Source organism: Prosopis cineraria, unplaced genomic scaffold, assembly GCF_029017545.1.
Source record: "Prosopis cineraria cultivar Desert tree isolate PC_DT_omini unplaced genomic scaffold, ASM2901754v1 PC4, whole genome shotgun sequence".
Classification (NCBI taxonomy): Eukaryota; Viridiplantae; Streptophyta; class Magnoliopsida; order Fabales; family Fabaceae; genus Prosopis; species Prosopis cineraria.
In genome coordinates, this window is record NW_026555335.1 from 15,364,261 (window position 1) to 15,380,843 (window position 16,583).

The 16,583-nt window shown below is 33.4% G+C and overlaps 1 long non-coding RNA gene across 8 annotated transcripts; it reads left to right on the top strand.

The window, feature by feature from the left end:
* The first annotated feature begins 611 nt into the window (after positions 1-611).
* Positions 612-16,303, top strand: LOC129308711 (uncharacterized). Of its 8 annotated transcripts, XR_008592707.1 has the most exons (6): positions 612-2,027; positions 2,106-2,238; positions 2,344-2,394; positions 7,033-8,215; positions 8,380-8,427; positions 11,787-16,303. It is a non-coding gene; the product is annotated as an uncharacterized LOC129308711 (long non-coding RNA). The 8 variants fall into 8 exon arrangements; XR_008592708.1 differs by lacking the exon at positions 8,380-8,427; XR_008592706.1 differs by lacking the exons at positions 7,033-8,215; positions 8,380-8,427 and having other exon boundaries at positions 613-2,027; positions 11,787-11,936; positions 13,659-16,303.
* Positions 16,304-16,583: the final 280 nt, after the last annotated feature.

The following is a 16,583-nucleotide window of genomic DNA, read 5'->3' on the forward strand; positions in this document are numbered from 1 at the left end:
TGATATTAAATTTTTGAAAGAAATAAAAAATTAGCTGTCATTTAAATTAATATAAAAATTTTTCTACTTTACTTGTTAATTTACTTATGAAATATTTTTAATTATCCTCCTTAATTTTTTTCATTTTAGATGTTTATATCATCTCAAAACAACTTGTTAATTCCTAAATTACATGTTATTTATTTATTTATATACTATTTTTATTACCCTACTTCACTTTTTTATTGTTAAGCTTTTACTTAATTTTATTTTAGGAAAATAAATAAATAAAATAGGATAATTAACAATATTTTATAAGTAAATAAACAAATAAAGTAAGGTAATTTTAATATTAATTTAAATGAAGGATAATTTTATTATTTTTATTAAAAATAATATCAAATTAATACTTTTAAACTGTAATAAAATTTTAAAAATTTAAAGGTTTTAAATTGAAATAAGTGTAGCTAAGGATCAATTCCCCCTTAATATTTTCTACAGTAGTTTCTTGCAAAATCCAAACACACCCTAAAAAAGGAAGGTTTGAGAGTCGTCCTCGTCAAATTGTAGGGTCCTGGTCTGGTGACGCAGTCCCATCCAAACAACAAGGGTGGATCCCACCACATTGAAAATCGTACGGCCGATATTGTGTTTCCTTTAATGGTCAAACTCAACCCACACCCCGCCCATTTCGCTACCGAAGAAAAAGTCAACAGCGTAAGCCATTCTCCTCCCGCAACGTAGCCCTACGTCTCATGTCTCCCAATCACGTCTTGACACGTTTCGCACGATTCCTTCTCCCTCCCTCCCTGCCGACCTCGCCTCTTTCATGACCCCAAACAAGTCGTACCAAAGCTTGCCCATTTGCACCCGCCCCCCACTCGTACCGTCATCATTCATTACCACACCATCACTTCAAATTTCTACCCAACAAACCACTATGCAAGCATTCTTCTTGTAGGTTAATCCGTTGATATATAGAGACTGAGTCGCTACTTGTAGATGCGAGCGCTTCACAATCTGAGGGAAATCAAATCCTCGTTGATTTCTAAAGGCGAGACTGGCGTGTGCAGAAGAATATATATATATATATATATAGTTTGCCAAAATGAGAGGATCTGATGTTGCAGATCTGAGTGATGAAAAAAGAGAAAGGCATTACGGCCATTTTGGGTTGATTTCTGCAGAAGAAAGGGACAGGAGAGTTAACAGAGATTGACAGAAGAGAGTGAGCACATGCTGCAAGCAATTGTATGAGGCCATACATATGCGGGTGCGTGCTCACTTCTCTTTCTGTCAGTTTCTCTCTTTCGTGTGTGTTTCTCTCTGTGTTCCTTCTTCTTCTTCAGATTGCTTTCCGCATCCCAATCCTTCCTATCCTTATACTCGTCAGCTCTTTCTCGTGAGCTAGCCAGCGAAAGAGTTATACACCTTTACCCGAATCAGAGAGCTCTCGATCTCGGCAATGAAAACCCTTTGAAACGACGCGTCGATTGCGTTTTTGGCACATCAAAACTTTTTATTTTGTGTTACCTTGTCGTGTCTAAAGCTTATGTGGCGCTTGACCAATCGCAGAAATACAGGTTAAATGAATGAAGGTAAACAAATTAAAGCGTGTAGGGCTGATAACTTCTTTTGGGCACTGTTTTTCACGACGGACATGATGGTAGGGCTTCTCATCCTTATCTCTTCGAATACTTTATTCATTTTCTTTATTATTATTTATTCATATTTATGCGAGTTTTCAATTCATTTTATGTATTATTATATTTGTTCAAAGTTCAAACGGAATGAAGCTTCACAGCGTTGTTTTTAAGGGTGTACTTCCTCCTTCCTTTAGTGGAACATAAAACCCAAATTCACTTCTAAGCGTTACTGTTCATATCATAACGGAAATCCGTATGTTTTGATTTGGTTGGGCTTATTTACTCATCAAACCCTTATTTTGTACCTCTCTTCTCTCTTCGACTTTAATCTGGACCAGAAGTTTTTTAACTTTCCGTTCGCCTAAGACACCGGAGCTTGGAGAGACCGGCGAAGAATCATGGGTATGCTTTTCAATTCCATTTTCTTGGGTCAAATAATGCTGATATTTGAATTGCTTGTATCTTCGTTTTCCTGAAAAGGGATTACTGAAGTAGCGATGGACAGGCAACAGAAAGCAAAAGAAAGCCGTTTTGGTAGGTGCATAATCACATAATTATGGAAGATTTGGCTCTATATTCTTCATGGAAAATATGCATTTATTGGCTTACAGAGGTCAGAAAATTTTCCAATCAGTTGAATCTCAGATTTTTTTCCATTTTCTTCTATTTGTCTGTTTAGGAAATATAGACAGTGAGCCTCTTCAGATTGTTCTTGCAGAAGTTTTTTGAGGTTTGGGGGCGCCGAACTGCTGCGTCCGGGATTATTCTGGTAATTAACCTTTGAATTTGACTTTATTTATGTTATTGCTCCTCTAGTATGTTGATATTTTTAATTGTGTTTACTATAATGATTACCTTATCTAGTGTTGGGATTGTGATCTTGGACAGCTTTGCACCTTCTGTTGTTGTAGAATTTCAAATAGTTAGGACCTGGGGTTATTGTGTTGTTCACTTGAATACGTGTGATGTCCACAATTGAGTTTTTGAATACATGAAATGTTAAATGTAAAGGGTAGGTTTTTAATTAATGACGTTAATTGCTCAATTAGAGTGCTGAATTAATGAATTGTGTTAACGGCTGGCTAAATGTCCTTCTATACGTTGCTATTATAATATTGTATATCTTTCTTATAATCAGGTACTCATGCCTGATTTATACTGATTTGAATGTTGTAATCTTCAAGTATTCTTTCTTTGCTTTCTTCTTCCAGGAGGTTGGCTTTTCCTTCTCGCTTGTAATAATCTTTTTTTTTTTTTAGCAAAGATTTTTTCCCCTCTATTAGGGAAACAACAATGCTAAAAAGTACCGAATTTTTTCTTTCACATTTGTAGGGAGTCCTAACTATATATTGTGTTTTATAAAAATACTGTTACAAAACTGGATGAGCATGTAATTAAATTCTATTCTATTCTGAACATTCATGTATTGAATATCTAATAACACCTTGCTTAATTTTATTTGTTATTTTTAAAACTCTGAAAATCGAGTGCCTTGCTTTTGTTCAAGTTATTAGGAGTTTTATTGTTCGGTTAATTTGTAGATTATAACCAGCACAAATTTAACTATTCATGTATTTGCTAAATGTATATGCAGATGCTTATTGCAGTTAAAAAAAAAAAATAGTGCTTAAGCAACTCTTCTTTAACGGTTCATAAGTTTTGTGATCGTATATTTAGGGTGCAATTCTTTAACTGTATGTATATATGACTGAGTGTTTAGATAATAATTACTATGAAAGAACCAGACAATACATTTTATTCATACATCACTTTGAAAACCTGAGTTTTTTAAGTTAATTATCACATATTAAATAAAAAATATTGCCAGTTAGGGTTGCCAGGAATGTGAGAACAACCTGAACTATGTACAATAACACTTCGATATGTTTTCTGAGTGCTCCAAAAAGTGTCCAAAGAGTCTAAAATAGTAGGATATGAAGAATGGTATTTTTGGTTATTGGGATACTTTGTTTTACTCTGATGTCTAGCTATTTCCAATCTATGTTGTTTCATTTGAAATGATTTACCTGGAAATTAGACCAAAGGTGACTTTACTAATTATGCCTCGTCCTACCAATGTGTATATATACTATAGTTCTATATCCTACAGGTCTCTATTATGCAAGTAATGAGATATTGAATTGTAAGAACTTGATGATATATAGAATAAATACACGCAGTATGGGCTAAGAAACTGTAGATCGTCAGTGTTGTGGAGCTGTTTCTGAGTTGTATTTTCATATATCAATTATAACTGAAAAATTTGTTGATGTGAATGTATATCTAAACCTTTCAAAATCCTCTTTGGTCAGTCTATTACTTCAATTGACAAAGTTTAATGATCACCATAGGCTTAATTATAATGGTTAACTAGAGCAAGATATCTTTATAGTCTACTCTTATTCAGGCCTCGATTTAATGAAGACTCCCCTTTTTTTACACATATAAGCACACATATGTGTATGTGTGCATGAGAAAGAGAGAGGTGATAAAGTGACATGCATATAGTATTGAAGTTCCTTGCCATGCATCTATAAAATACAAGCATGAGGCAAGGAAAGTGACTGATAGATAGAGCTGCTTCAGCATGGTTTCTGAATACCCTCATAAATGCTAAAATATAGTCAATTACTTTCAAGATTTTTGTTGAAATATCTTTGAAAGATTATTGGTACTGTCAAATTATCTAATTCAGAAAATCTTTATGGAATAAGAGGAGAAAAATGATAGGCCTTTTTTTAATCTACAGTTTGTGGAACAATGGAAACTGTTTTGTTGAACACCTATGGTTACTGCATATCAAGCAGTGACATTGACAAATGTAAAATCAAGATGCAAACTAGAATGATTTCTAGCATGATGCAGATTGGATTGTGTAAATATGTTGTTATAAAGTATAACTTCTGTTCCTGCTTCTCATATAGTCTCCTCATTGACCAGGGTAAGTGACTGGGGTGTGTTTATCATTCTTAATCTGCAAGGATTTCCACACTCTTTGTTCCTACATTTTCTTTGTCAATTATGAATTCCCCTCATATAAAACATGTCTAATTTTTTTATTCTACCATATTTGTTTTTCACTGCTTGACATTCCATATTTCCTTTTTCTCTGATTAATTTTTATTTCTTGTTAGCTTGCTAAGCTATAAAAGGTTACTTTGTGGGTGTTTGGAAAAATTAAAATTTGAACATATCATTGAGAAGTGCATCAATTAAATTTGAAAGGTATATATTTCAAGGGAAATTTTTTGACATGTATAATCTTATATTCTATCAATTATATTAGACCTATAAATTTTGTGAATAGCTTGCTCACCATTAGATTTCTATGGAATTGAAATCAAATTTGACCGTTAATCATTTGAAGCATGGCTATCAATAGCAAATAGTGTACAATTTTAAGAGTAAGAAAAATAAAATGGGCAACATGACTGCATGAAAAGCATTCATATATCATAATATCAAATTCCTGGCTGTAAAATTAATGTAATTTAGGTAGTGTTTGGATTAATGAATTTGGATTTGAATTTTAAATTTGAAATTTCACATTTCAAATTCATGTATTTAACATTCTTTGTTTAGGTAGTTTAAAAAATTTTAAATGAAACAGAGATGAGTTGAGATTTGAAAAAAAATAAAAAATTAGGAATAATGGGTTTATCTCTATTTTTTTAATTGACAAGAAATGAGAAAAGATACGAGAGTTATAGCGAAACAATAGTGAACATGTGAATATAATGTGATGTTTGAAGGTGACTAGAATTTCACATGATCAAGGTGTAGAGAGAATTTGAAATTATAAAAGAATTGTAATAAAAAATGAATTTGGATTTGAATCAAATTCAAATTATAAATTTTTGTGTATTCAAATGAGAGATTTGGTTTAAATTTAAATTCAAATTCAAATTCCCATCAATCCAAACCTACCATTAAGGAATTTGAATTTGAATTTACAAACACCAATTTGCCCAGCTGAAACAAATAGGAACACCAAACAAGCAAGCACAATGTCAAACAAGAGAGAAAGAAGAATTCTAATAAAGCTAGCCATTAGAAGCCTCCAGAACATCATAGAGCACAATAGAAGTGAATTAACCATTCACATTCATAAAATAATAGTCAACCACAAAATGAGTTCTCCTCCAAAAGAACAAGAGTTGACACATGAAACTAACACAAACTTCTACCTTTGCTAATTCATTAGGACTTTCTATGTGTTCTATAAAAGGGATGCTACATATACTCACCCACAAGGCACACATACAAACCCAACATATCCTCACTTGGGGCCCACCAAGGTGAGAATCACAAAGGAACACCTCCCTTACTCAAAGGAGATTCTCACCAAGTAGAGAACCAAAGCTCTCACTAGCGAGAGAAACCTAAAATACATCTATGATTAACAAATTTTTCGAGACCAAGCATTGCACCAAAACATCTAAGCCAATTCTTGTACGTCATCAAATGGAACACATTATAATGGCATCACTTGGAAATCTCTGGATTTTGTCATTATCTTCAAATGTTTTGTTTGTTCATCAACCATATGAAGAACACTTTTCAGATGATGTCAATTATTGCTTGTTCATTGGGGTTGGAGTGAATGATGATCAAACACAATAAGGTAGTTTCTCAGTTCTAAAAGATAAAGTTGTATTGCCTTAAAATACAAGATCAATTTTCTTACACCATTTTGTTCATTATCCACCTTGCCCAATCAACCACTCATTGCTATCATCAATCGTTTTCAATTAAATTGGGTAAACGATAAATCTTCACCTCAAAGCCCTACTATACTCAATGTACTAATCATTTTTTTTTTTTTGGAATGTGCAAGTATGTTCCATATATGATTTAAGGATGAATTCATTGAATAGTCATGGTCAGCCTTTGCAAAATTGCAAGTTAAGGCCATTGTTGCAGTTTTTTATGGCACTAGCCATTGCTAATTAAGCAAAGTAACTCCTAAAGTCCAACTATAGTTTAGCTAAATGTAAGTTTTAATGCCACCTGTATTGATTTGCCTTAGCTATATCATTGCTAGACATTCAATAGCATGTTATTGATAACAATGGTTGGAGTCACCTGATAAAAGTTTCAATTTATGTTGTTTTTTTCCTCTACCATGCTAATGTTACCATAAGACAATTACAACTATTGTGTTGCTTATAAATTGAGCTGATCTGATAGATTTTTGCTTGTGTTATTCAATATTGGGGAGGAAACTACCCTAATTTAAATGGGGCAATAATTTTTATCATATATGATGATTTCTTTTCAATGCTATGGTTTCTTTGAACTTAACTTCTTTATTCTTGGTTAATTCATATTCAATTGTTGAATTAATTAATCCTTTTACAATCTTGATGATGTCAACATGAAAAATGACAGTTTTTGTCTATTTTAGTGCTTCAAAGGAACTCTCTTTGTGCCTAAGGCAATGGGAAGGACCAATGCCTCTTTCACTATGAGAGGTGTTGGTGTCAACCAAGTGCTCGCCTTGGAGTGGCTTTTGTTCTTTTAATTGATTCATTCGGTGTTATTAAAGCAAAAGGCGCACTCAATGCACAAGGCTGGTAAAACGCCTTAGGTGCAAGGCACTAGAAAGGTGCATGCTCGAGTGAAGTAATGTGCCACCATGTCAAAATGCACATGTATAGACAAAAAATCAAAGATGAAATGATAAATGTAAATTTACTTAACCTTCATATGAATGCTCTTAAAAATTGTGTCCTATGAAAAAAACATAGATAAAAGTAGCAATCATTTTATGCATCATGAATAAATACTCCAGGAAATTGCAATTAGGCACCAAGAGGCTCTCACCTTTTGCTCAAGAAAGGTTCATAAGGTGTTGAAAGGCTAGCGCCTGATTAAATCCATTACCTCTCTTCACGTGTAATGATCCAAAAAATTTAAATTTTTTTCTTTTTTATTAATATTTTATTTAATTATTTTAGTTTATAGCACATGAGAAGTATTGGTTTAATGAAATTTATATTGATTACTTATGTGAAGATTTAAAATTTAAATTTTATTTAAGTCAAATGTTAAATGTTAGTTTTATTTTCTTTTATATGAAAAAAGTACTAAAGTGCCCTTACCTCTTGTTGAAAAAAAAAAACTTCAAAATTCTTCAATTAAAATGTTTTGGAAGGTTACTGTGAATGAGGTTTGAACATATGGTGATTTGCGAAATGTCTTGATGACGAGAACATTTCTATCTGCTATGCATTCGCGTAAAATACATATACACATACATACATACATACATATAATAATGTTAATATTAATAATAGGAAAATCTGATGGGGTCCCTTTTTGTAATTTTGTCCACCAACCTTGATGTTTTATTTCTCCTTTCTTCTTAGTCGGTGAGTTTACAGAACAGACTGAGAGAGAGAGAGAGCTTGCGGGGGTTCTTCGTTTTCTTCTCTTCCTGTCGCACTAGCTTCAAACTTATTGTCAGTGTGCTTGACTCCTCACCGCCGGCAGTTCGTTCGTTCCTTTCCCTCTGCTGTTCGCTTGTTTTTGCTTGTGGGATGGTTGAATCTCTTCCCCATTTCTGCTCTGTTTCGTGACTGACGAAGGTGTGTGTACGCGTATTTTGTCTCTCTCTTTTCTTATTCCTCAGCTGGTAAAAGTTCTGTGTTTGTCATTGGTAGCTCGATTCTTTCGTTTGTTAGCTAAATTTCTGGTCTTCTTCCATCTAGTTCGTGTAGTAGATTGAAATTCTTCTCTTCTCCTTCTTCAGCGTCGGCACGTTTGATTTATAGCTGTTGCCACTGTAGTTTCGTTAGAGGTGAGGTTCTGTTCTTTTCTCCTTCCTCTTCAAGTTCTATAACAGCACCGAACCGGCCTCCCCCTCCTCTGGCTGAGTTATGACATTCCTATTCCTTACTATTGCTGTCATAATTTGAGGAAATTGAATTGTATTTTGATTGATGCTGTGCAATATTTTAAGTTAGTGGTGGGCTGAATGTTGATGATTGAAATAATGTTGAAAGTTGATTAAATGGTTTGATGATTGTTGTGGGTTGAATTTGGATGCTCTCAAGGTGTGTGTGGAGATGCTTGAATGAAGAATTTAGGGGCTGTTTTAGATAATATTGGATACTATTTTATTAATGTTGAGCTAAAGATTGATGAAGAAATTAAATGTTGAAAATTAGTGAATTTGCTTGGATGATTGACTCATGATTTAGTTAGTGGTTATTTTAGTAAATTTATAATTAACTCAATGATTTGCTTTTCATTATTTTCTTCAATTGTAAACTGGGACGTTACTCATCGAAAACTTTCTTCAGTTTTAGATATTGTAGCTAGGGGTGAGCATCGGTCGGTTCCATCTCAAAATATGCTGAACTGATCAACCAAATAACACCGAAAATGAAAATCGAATCGAACTGAACAAACCAATCAAACCGAACAAGGATCGAACCGTCAGTTCGGTTGATTAATTCGGTTTTGTAATTTTATATTGGGCTATTGAAATTGGGCCCATTTTTTTAAATATTAAAACAAATAACACTACAAAATTGGGCCTTTTTTTCTATTTTTTTTTCAATATGAGCTTATTTTAATTATACCCATATGACATAAAGCCCAAATATTATAAAGGCATGGATAATAAAAAAAAATTTATAAAAAATAGGGTTAAGAGTGACTGACCAAAATAGGATTTCAAGTAATGATATTATTTTTTATTCTTTATTAAAAAATAAAATAATTTATAAATTAATAAATTATATGTAATTCGGTCGGTTCGGTTTATTCGATTTTAAATTTTACTAACCAAATTGAACCGATTAACTAAAATATTTAAAATAAAAAACTCGAATCAAACCGAAAAATCAAATAGACCGAATTAAATAGACAAAATTCGATTCGATTCGATTCGATTCGATTTGATTTTCAGTTTTGATTTAGTTTTGCTCGCCCCTAATTGTAACTGACCTTGCACCTCCTGCTAATCATTGAGCGGTACTATTGCTTTTATTTAGTGAAAGCACATATTGACATTTAGTTTGATGTAATTATGTTTTACATTAAAATTATAGATTTAGTGCTCCATGTATATCATAGTTAGGTCCTAGCTTTATTTTATTGTTATGAATGAAATCTGCTGGTGTGGAGCTACGCTCCTTTCTAGTTTTGCTGATAAGTTTTGTTATTATAGAAATTTCGAGAGGTCCTAATTATAGGAGAGACTTTGCTGAAATTTCTACAAAATGGCTAAGACTTTACAAATTTTAAACTCAAATACATATTATATATTGTTGTCTGGATTTTTTTTGGGTGTTAATTAAGGCTCATGGAATGTGAATATATCTCATATTTTGTGTCGATCACACTCTTAGTATCGGGGTGTGACAACATGAGAGGCGATGAGGTTGTTCTATGCCTTTGCCTCAATGGCTAAGGTGCAAAGGTGTGGTTTAACAACACTGAATTCATTCAAGGGACATATTGTTGCCATTGCCGACTGAATTGTGGTTCAAAGGGAAGAAATAGCCTTAGAAGGTCAATGTGGTTTTTTAAAATTTAAAGCTTCTTTTTTTTTTCCCCCAAATTGAATATGGGATTGCTTCATTAAGGACTGGAAAAATATAAAATCCAACTCAATAACTATTAGGTAATTGGAAGTAGCCGTGGCTACTACATCTTCAGGGTTGTAATGTGAGCTTAGCACTTGACAGGTGGCTTGATGCACTTAACATTACTATGAGTTATGTCCCATGAAGCACTAATACAGGTACAATGTTTGAGATGTGACATCACCAGATATATGAGAAACAAAAATTTTTAAAATTGAGTTCAGGGATTATATACTTAAATAACATGATTTATATGTCCAGTTAACAAAATAACTCATTAAAAAGTACAAATGATTATGGTATATGGTAAGAGATTACTAGTGTAAATGATAAAAGCATGGATAAAATGTAAGGTCTTCCTTCTTAAATGCAAAAGCATCATTGGATTGAAAACAAGGTTGAAGCATCACATTATTGCTCTGCCCACAAGATCGTATTTCTGCCCCTCCTAAAAAATTTCAAAGGCTCAATTTTTCTGCCAAAATTTTAGATAGGGGATGTCCTTAGAAGTTGTGATAGAAAAAAGAAAAAGATTGAGAGGATGAAAAAAAAACTTGTATCTTTGTACACAAGCCATAGCTTCTCCTTATTTCTTACATTTTCTCCTAAAGAATACACTTTCTTTCTTAGCCAACTTGAATCTCAAATTGAGTAGCTTTTTGTGAAGCACTTTTAAGTTGAGAGCAGTTGAGGCAAATGGAATCAAGCCGGCTTTAATGCTAATGTTAAAGTCATTGAGATTTTTGCTAGCCATTGTAGCACATGGCATGTGAGAGTAATGCAAACGAACTCATGCATGTGCTCCCATCAATATGATACTTGTATTGAATACACATTCGATATTGATGTTGCACCCTTTTTTGGCAAATCTGGGCATGTTGTTTTTCTTAATGATTATCATTCTGCTTGGATATGTTACTTAATTGTAGTGCATTTGATGATTCTTGCATTTGAATTGTTGATTTAAATGTCGATTGCTGTTACAAACTACAATTTATTTTCTTTATGTAAAAAACATATAGTTTTTGCTTTTCTAGGGTGTATGTTTAGTGTCTTTCATTTAAGGTGTTTAAGGAATCAAAACTTTAAGGGCGCTTTTTGCTTTTCTTTACTTTATTTCAGTTAATCTCATCTTAAATGTTTCGTATGTAATGCCCTGAACTTATTATCAGTGAAGGGATTGAAGGTTCTCAAGCATAGAATTATCTGACAATATAAAGAACATCAAAAGACAGCCAAGGAAGCTGAATTAGTAGTTCTGCCTAGCTTTAACTCTTGTAAATTATTCATAGGATGCACTCAGTAAAGCTCCTGTTACGTTTATGATACAACACATATACATTAATCTTGTATTTAATTATCTGAGCAACTTTTTCCTCATACATGATAATATCTTTCTATAGAAGTTTTTTCCTTTCTTTCCTTTACCAACAGTTTACTCTTTGCAATGTGCACTTTTTTGTTTTTCTTTTAATCATATTTTTTCCCCACTTTGTTAATACATTTTGGTCCTCTGTAAACATCTGATTTTGTGTGTACTATATGATGACATTGATAACTACAGGTGAGTGGTCAAGCTTTATAAATTACAAAGAGCAAGCTGTCTAGGAATTAAACATGGATAGTGGAGGTGAATATGTAAGCAGTCCAGGAACTACCTAACTGCAGTACCAAAAAGAAGATATAGAAGCTAACTATTCAGCTTTACGTTGAGGTAAAAGATTATTTGTGTTATTCAATTTACTCGACTAAAGCCACAGTGATTTTTCTTGTGGTACTAGTTACTCTATTTGCACAATTAAAATAGATAATGCAATAACCTAAGATGGCAACTACTTATTACTCAACTTATTATGTGAGCAAAATATTTCTAATTAGGACCTTCCAGTTTTGTTGATGAGGGCATCTTCTAAAACTTGATTTTGATCTTCATGGTATTAAAAGAACAGTGCCAGTCTTTAATCAATGTGATGAAGATTTAGAAATAAGTTTTTTTCCCCCCCTCACTTGAACTTACCCCTTTAAACCCTTTTCAGGTTGGGTTGTAGACAAAACCTTATTAACATTATTTGGATTTTAGAACTTTTTTTGCTGGGTATTCTTGATTTTAGAATCTTTAACCAGTAAAATTAGGGTGGGTGAGAAGAACCGAGTACTTTACCCCTTAGCCGTGAAGGTTTTGATGTGATTTTGAGGAACCGGTCTTCCAAATCCTGGAAGAATCAATTGTAAGGTGGTGATGTCATTTCTGATTTATTCAAAGGCAATTATGCTTTCTTTTTCTGATGCTCTTATGACACCTATAACGAGACATATAAATCTAACCAAGGAGCCAGAAACATTCAACTAAGTAAGTTGGGATTGGAGTATCAAAACAAAATCTCTTATTAAATTTTCAACTCAGTTAATTCATCTACATGTGAAACTTGGAAAATATTATTTCATGTGAAGGTCACAAATGTTATGGAGGTGCTTGTGTGATTTAATCTCAAAAGAACTTCTTTTTACTCTTATGTGGTCATATGGAAGTGCTCAAGCAGCATAATCTTGAGTCCGGTATTTGCATTTTTTCTGAGGTAATGTAGAAAAATGAAAACTATGCGCCCTTGAGTTTCTTGCTGGAAGTGCATATATGATTAATGTCTCTATAGTGAGTTTTTTGTGCTCTCTCTCTCTCTCTATATATATATATATTGATGTGCCTGTTTGGGTAATGACCAATATAATGATGATACATAACATTTATTACATCATTATGATGCGTCGTTTGATTAAGCATTGGCAAGAGGGGTTGTGTGGTTTAAAATATTTGACATAGTTTGACTCTTCATTGATATTTGCTGTATCTCGGTTTAATGTAATGAAATCTAATTAACTTCTTATTGGCGTACTTGAATATGTGATACACACACTATACGTTAAATTGATTATTTTTTACATGAGTTTCAAAAGGTTGATATTTTTAACATGTAAGTTGGGTTCTAGAAGTGGCTTTATTTGGTGCTATCAATTTTTTGCCTCAGTACTTTTTTCTAAAAAATAATTAAAGTGGAATTTCTCTTCTCCAGGGAGATTTTTTCAAGGTCTTTAGTGGTCAAGGTATTCTGGTCATCAGTATTTTTTCTTTATTGAGTTAGAGTTCAGTTTTCTCTTAATTATGTGAAACAAATTATGGAACATAATAACGTAGAATCACATGCACCTCCGGAGAAATTCAGATTACACCCTTAGCATTGTAAAGCTTCTTTGTATATTGAATGAACCTTAATTGGCTTTGAAGAAATTGTTGTGTTGGAAACTAAAGATTCCAGAACAGTAAACATAAAACCCAATAGACAGACACTTCAAAAGAGTTTTGTTGGTTCTTTAACTCTCAAAGATACTGTGTTGCATTTTGTCATTTATGGGGACACTTTAAATTTAGGTGTGTTCATAGTTATAGGTGCTTGCCTCACTGCCTGAGGCATTGAAGCAAGGTGCTGAAGAAGTGCTGACTCTCACATCATGAGATATGTTGGCTTCAATTGTGACACTTATATTAGCATCAGCAAAGGCAAGCACCTGAGGTATCTTGATATATAGTTGAATGGCTGAAATAAGAAATAAGATTAAATTAGAAAGTATTGCTTTGAAAGTATGATGGGTATTTAAATGTGGTGGGAAACCCTCTCCAAAAAATGCTAGCTATAGTAATGGGAGAATTAACTCATGTAAATGCCTCGTTAAACATCTCATACTAGTAAAAGTGGGACATAGTCATCCATACTATCCGAGTCTCTGTCAGAATAAGGTTTATATAATTTTCATTCTCACTCAAAAAAATAGTGATGCAACTAGTTTTTTGGGGTTTTGTTAACAGACAAGCAAAACAAAGCTTTTATTTCTTTTTCTTTTTTTAGAACTAAGAAAAAATCACAGGAGAACTCTACAACGATCCTAGTTGATGAATCAAAGTCTCTATTCCTCTTGGCAATTTTTTTTTTATCAATCTTTAAATGCCAAGGAACCTAACTGCCTTTAACAAGCCAATCCACACGAGCTTTCCCCTCCCGCATGGTATGGCAAGCTCTGAGTACTTTGCAAAAGATAGCATTGGATGTGTTTCCAGGTAAAATTATCTCTTCAACCTCATTAGAGATGATTCATGATCACATTAGATAATGAAATGAACAATACCCAATGATTTCATAAGTTGAAAGCCATGCGGCAAAAAAAAGTTTGTTATTATGCTTGAATCTGTACTGATAAAATTGAAAATTATCAGTCTAACGTTGCGTATTCATATTTGTTTATTTCATGTAACATTTCTAGTATTTTCCCTTATTTAGTATCTCACCTCACTTGAGCTGTCTAGCTAGTGCCTTTTACTTTTAACCGCACTTCTAAGTTCCAGACCTTGTAAACCTCTTAAGCTTGCTTTGAAATCTTTGCTGTTTCCTGTCGTTTAAAAGGTTAATGGACATCCAATCTCAAATAGAAAGGCCTTCTTTGTTAATGAAATTGTTACTGAACGAAAAAATGAATTAATGAAACATCACTATTGCATCAGTCAGGGTTTCAAAACTAGTTTGCGTAATACTGGTGGTTTCATCTCCAAACCGTTAGGATTTTCCCAAGCAACTCATGTAATTATGATATTGAACTCTCTATGATGCCTTTATATATGTATTTAATCTACCTAAAACGATACGATCCTGTAACCAATGCTCACACAGTTTATTTGATCGGAACATATGCATTGCCATAAGCATGTTCTTTGCTCTTTCACAATCTTATCATTTGTGAATTGTTGGTACTCGCATTGATGTTAAGCCTCTGTTTAGTTTGGTTGTCCAATTTCACTTCTTATACAGTAATATATTAAATTCAAATTCTATCAATTTAATTATGTTTGGCCAAAAGTGGTCAAGCTAATAAACCTCTGTCATAACACCTGGATTTATTTTGATTACTCCATTGATATGATGCTCAGTGTACTCTTCCGTGTAGTTCCATGTAGCTTCCTTTTTTCTCCTTTTTTGCAATTTCAATAATCATGTTGTGCGTGAAAAAAAGATAGTTTTGTTCTCATCATGGTTACTTGTTTGCTGTATGCATGACTTGGAATGGAACTTGATAAAGCATGATAAGAAACAACAAGCAGCGGGGTCGACTGCATGATCGCACAGTACCATTTGTGCTCTAGCTATCAACAAACAACTCTCTGAAAATATTGCCAGCAAAAAATTGTGCTCTATCAAGCATGATAACAAAGGGCAGGGAAAATGTGTGAGGTTCAAGCATTGCTATCTGTCCCATTTCAGTAGTTCATTTGGGTTGGGGCCGAAAGAAACAGTTGAATAATGCAAATGTTGCTGGCTATTGGCTTCTGCATTATAGAGTGGGGAAATCCTTTGAATGAAAGATGATGATGGATTCATATGAAGTTAATCAACAAATGACAATGGATTACAGGTAGGTTAGTTTTAAGATTCATTATAGGAGGCAAGGTTCTTTCTCCTTAAATGACAACTGTATCGTTAGGTTTAAGATTAGTACCCTTACTGTTGTTCATTTGACCAAGAACGATTACAAATTGCTTGTTATTTTGGCTAGGGTTTTAGTATATTACATGGGTATTTAGGTTTCAAAGTGATTTAGAATTCATGTTAAGCTTGTGGCTCAAAAAGTATTTACAGATGTATTTATAGATTACTTACCAACTAGTAGGTAGGATTGATGAGTTGCAAGATGTCTCATCGAATTATATTGTTAATAGGCCGTGAATATTACGATTCTATAGATTTGATTAGGTCTTCACGGCAAGACCGGAATCCTTGTTTCATGGGATGAAAGCTAAATTCTTTCCAACTCAATCCTGGCTGAAGGGAGTCATCCATAGGTTTGGTTTTATGGAGGGGACCAAACTCATTGCAAAAATGATGTATAAATGTAGCACTTCAGTTTTGTACCGATACGGCTATTTAGATTGTGCAAAACTCGAAGAACCTAGCAATCTCTTCTCTGTCCGGTCTGAATCGGGCAACATGAAAAACCGAGTGGAATATTTTCAGCAATTCTATTCTCTCTGTTTTTGTTGTCTCTTTAAGCCTCATTGCTGCCATTGCCTCTCGCCCCCCCAGGCAGCCTAGTGTGGAAAGCTTCTGACTTTCTGATTCTCGCTAACTTCTTGTGAATCAGTTAGGTCTAATGTGATCTCTACTGGTTGTAGGGATGTTTATAGGCACAGTTTGGTTTGGTTTTGGCCAAAAATCGAACCGAATCGAACTAAATCATTCAGCTTACTCATAATTGGGATGTGATTGGTTTTTATGAAGCTTAGTTTGGTTTGGTTTAATTTTTGGTTTGATCAAGGTTTAAA